This window comes from Fukomys damarensis, unplaced genomic scaffold (genome assembly GCF_012274545.1).
Source record: "Fukomys damarensis isolate Sample0158 unplaced genomic scaffold, DMR_v1.0_HiC HiC_scaffold_16, whole genome shotgun sequence".
Lineage (NCBI taxonomy): Eukaryota > Metazoa > Chordata > Mammalia > Rodentia > Bathyergidae > Fukomys > Fukomys damarensis.
Genome location: NW_022900928.1, coordinates 60287792 through 60292516, shown reverse-complemented (window position 1 = coordinate 60292516; position 4725 = coordinate 60287792). Strand labels below are relative to the sequence as shown.

Below are 4725 nucleotides of genomic sequence, written 5' to 3'. Positions count from 1 at the left end.
GAAAAAAAAAAAAAAAAAAAAAAAAAAAGAAGAACAAAATGCTGTCCTCCTCCCCAGCCAAAAGGCAGGGAACATTTGCTGCACACCCTCCTAGCCCTCCTAGCCTTCTCTTCACTGCTGAAAAGCAAAACTGTTCCTCCACAGACAAAACAAATAAGCCCATTCAGGCTTATCTCCCACCATAGCGTTGTTTCAGTCATCACATAAATGCTCTCTCTTGCCCTTTTTCATCTACTTAAATACTGAGTATTCTTTGAGATTAAATTTAATTCCCCATTTCCATCTGACTTTTTTCTTTGACTTTGTTTAGCAATCGATTAAATATACCTTTGATACCTAGTTATATAATTTCCTAACTATTCTATTCCTACCTCTTCAACAACCACACAGATAATTTACATTCAGGACCTGGGATTTAGCTCAGTGGTTCCTCCCCCTGCCTTGCAAGCGCAAGGACCTGAGTTTGTTCCCCGGTACCAAAAAAAAAAGAACTCACATTCATAAAGTGGTAGAATTTTCAAGGACAAAATGACTTTTAGAACTGAAAAGTTGGGCTTTGATCTTGTTATAGTCACAGTGACTCCTTATCTGAGTTTAGAGAAGTAATTACACAGCATGCCCCATCGTTTCATCCCATATCTATTCCACAGATTTGGAATTGCACAGAACGGATAAACATAATCATAGCTGCTTTTTAAGTTCAAGGTATTTTTACATTTAATATATGCTGTATTTTTTGTACTCTCGGTGGTTTACCAATGCTAACTGTATATGAGTTGTCTTAGAGTTATGAGGAAGTGGTTAGTTGGGCATTGTGCGTGTAAATGGTTCTCTCCTGGCCTTGACTAGAGTCTAAAATTGCACTGTGCTGAGGCTGGAAAAGATCTTAAAGCTTAACTGTCCAACTTCCTTGTTATCCAAACGAGAAAACTGAGACCCTCTGAATTAAGTGACATTCCCCAGACAAAATTGGAACTCATGTGATCTAATTTCTGTCATAATATTCCACCACTCTCTTTCCTCTGGTTCATTTTCAAAGGATTGTATTACTAAAATGTTTTGTTTCAAAGAATAAATTGCTACTGCATAATCCTGGGAGGATCTTTCTGAGGTTGTTGTAATTTTTTAAATCAATCCTGAGAATATTAGATGAAACGTTCAAAGCATTTTTACTCATTGAGAACTATAATTTTCATTGATAAGAGTTGAGAACACAAGAACATGGATAAGAAAGGCTATGAAAAAACCGAGGGTGGTGAAGGGTGCAAACACAGCACTTGTGATCGTAGTGCAGTGATGGGGAACTGTAGAGCTTTCAGTGATCCAAACAGCCTGCTGCAGCATGTGTGCCACAGGTTCACCACTGCTGTCCTAGTGTATAGAGAGCTAACAAAACATGGTAAGAAAAAAATCAAAAGAACAATTCAAAATAAACACATAAAATAAGCTATTAGGAAAGAGAAGAATATTAGAGAAATTAGTCTCCTTTTTAAAAATCTGTTTTCAAGTTTCCATTGTTCTGTTTTGCGCAAGGGGGGGGGTTGTGGGGGGTTTTTTGTTTTTTTGAAACAAGGTCTCGCTACATAGTTCAGGCTGCCCTTGAACTCACGATGTAACCCAGGATGGCCTCGAACTCATTGTGATCCTCCAAGCCACAGCCTTCTCAGTGCTGTGATTACAGGCATGCACCGCACCCAGCTCTCATTGGCTTTTAGATGGAAAAGTTTTAAATCAAGAAAAATAATTCTAATAGTCCTTTCTACACTGTCATCATGGCAAGAAGGTCTATCGTATCAAAGATGTATTCATTTAACATTTATTGAGCTCCTACTATGTAGTAAGCTCTTTCCAAATATTGGGGAAGGAAGGATGAGTCATTATGTAAAGAAGCTCAGGCTGAAGGTAGGCAGACCTAGTTGTAGCCAAAGTTTCATAAAGTCAGTGTAGTAAGAACTATTTTAGAAGCATGAAAAGGAGGTGAGGAGAGGGGAAGGGAGAATCCCAGAATGGCTAGTTAGGAATGGAGGAGTCAGGGAAGTCTTCCTAGAGGACATATTTAAGCTGAGATTTAAAAGATAAAGGATGAAAAAGGGTTTGGTAGGGAAAAAACCAGAGAAAGTTCTGGCCTGGCAGCAGAATGGAGTAGGTGAGAGTAGAAGCAGAAAAACTAAGTATGTGTTAAATGGAACATGTCAGGAGCCATGAGGCTGGATTTAAAACAGCACTCGCTTTTTGAGGTATCTCCATATTGATTTCCATAGTGGTTGCACCAGTCCACACTCCCACCAACAATGGGGAAGGGTTCCTTTCTCCCCACAACCCCGCCAACATTTGTTATTGTGTGATTTCTTCATAGCAGCCATTCTTTGTGGGGTGAGGTGAAATCTCAGTGTTGTTTTCATCTGCATCTCTCGAATGACCAGTGATGTGGTACATTTTTTTCATATATTTACTTGCTGTTTTTACTTCTTTGAGAAATGTCTGTTCATTTCAGATGCCCATTTTTGAATCGGGTCTTTATATTTAGGGGGGACTGATCGTTTTGAGTTCTTTATATATTCTAGATAACAGCCCTTTGTCTGAGGAGCAGCTGGTAAAAATTTTATCCCACATTGTAGGTTGTCTCTTAGTTCTGTTGATGGTTTCTTTTGCAGTGCAAAAGCTTTTTAGAGGTTTCATTTGACCCAGCCATCCCTCTGCTGGGTATCTTTACAAAAGAATTAAAAGAATCACATAACAGAGATATATGTGCACCTATGGTTATGCCAGCACAGTTTGTAATAGCTAAAACTTGGAAACAGCCCATTTCCCCATCAGTTGGAAACTGGATAAGGAAGATGTGGTTTTTCTATAAAATGGGTTATTACTCAGCCCTAAAGAATGAGAAATTAGATTCATTCATAGGAAAATGGATACATATTGAGGATATACTCCTAAATGAAATAAATAAGTCACACATATGTAAATACCAAATAGTTTCTCTGGTGTAAATAAACTATAATAGTACATAAGATCCTAATGATATAATGGACAATGTGAAAAAGGAAGAAAGGGGCTAAAGGTGTAGGGAAAGTGGGAAGGGTAGGGGAAAGGTAATAGGGGAAAAGAAAAAAATAAGAGAAAATGAAAAAGTAAAAATGAAGTGTTTGTAAATGGGGAGGGGAGAAGGGTGAAGGGAGGGCAGGTATAAGGGGAAAAAATGAGAACCAAGACCTGTCATGTAAAGGTACAAGATCCCAATGATGAATGTAACTGTACTGTATCCCTAAAATGTACCAACACACTCAATGAGGAAAAAGAATTAAAATTAAATAAATAAATAAATAAATAAATAAATAAATAAATAAATAAATAAATAAAACAGCACTAGCAGCCGGGGATTTAGCTCAGTGATGTCACTGCCTGCCTCACAAGCATAAGGTCCCTTTGATTTCCAGTAACAACAAATAAATAAATAAAAGAAAACAGCGCTAGTGTATTTCTGGTGAGGAAAAGATTAGACAAAGTTTACACAAAGTTTAGACTCAGGTTTTGAAAAGTTACTTGGACATGCTTTGAAAGGTAATCTAGAGCCAGAAGTTGACATTTGCAAGATTAATATATCCTCCAGTAAGTACTACCCTCACTTTATAGCCAGTCTTTCTAAAAGAATAGTTTGTAATCACTGTCTCCACTTTCCCCCTCCCATTCTGTTCTAATCTTTGTTAACCTCCACTTTACACAAACTGGTAACCAATGACCAAACCTTCCTAATGGCCACCATCAAGTGGATTATGGGCTCTGCAGCTTCTGATTTCAATCACCTCCCACTAAAACTCCTTTCTCCTTTGGCTTCTGTGTCACATCTCTCTTCATTTAGCAAAGCTAAAGTCACTATTTTCTTTTCAAGCTGTTTTTCATTCTCTCTATTCTTAGTTCATGGGGTAACTACGGAACAAGTTCCCAAGCCAGAAATTTTGAGGTGATCTTTCTTAGTTCCTCCTCTTCCATTAGACCCATAACCAATCAACCAAAAAGCATCCTGTTGTTTAGTATCTCTAGTATCCACTACCTTACTTTATATCCCTATCAACCTCTAATAATTAAAATTGCTCCTGGCTTCTTCCCAATTCTGCCCAGTAGAACCTGTTCTCTCTGGCACTACCATACTGAGCTCTTTAAAAATAAATTTAAGGACTGGGGATTCAGCTCAGTGGTGCTGCCACCTGCCTCACAAGCACAAGGTCCTAAGTTTGATTCCCCAGTGCCAAAAAATTTTTTTAATTAAAAAAATTAATTTAAACCAGGCATGGTGGCATATGCCTGTAATCCCAATACTCAGGAGGCTGAGGCAGGAGGATCAACACAAGTTTGAGGCTAGCCTTGGTTACAGAGTGAATTCTAGGCCAGCCTAAACTACACAGAGAGATCTTATCTCAAACATAAATAAATAATAAAAATAAATTTAAATATGTCTTTATTCTATTCTGTCTTTTTTTATTTTTTTATTTTTTTTAGAGGCAAAGAAGTTAAATGTTTTTAGCCTGCCTTAGGGCTTTTATAATCTGACTCACCTTTCCAGGCTTTCATCAAAGGAACTATGTTACAATCTGCATTTCTGTGAGTTGAACTAGGCCAAAAAAATAATAATTTTTAAAAACCTACATAAAAAGTATAGTCTTATCATATAGGCAAAGTGGAAAAATGTGAATTCTTTCTTTCTCTTTTTTTTTTTTTTTTTTTTTT

General features: G+C 37.3%; 1 protein-coding gene across 2 annotated transcripts in view; it reads left to right on the top strand.

Moving 5' to 3' along the window:
* Positions 1-4725, top strand: part of Il18 (interleukin 18) — an 18907-nt gene that overhangs the window by 892 nt on the left and 13290 nt on the right. The window lies entirely within an intron of this gene.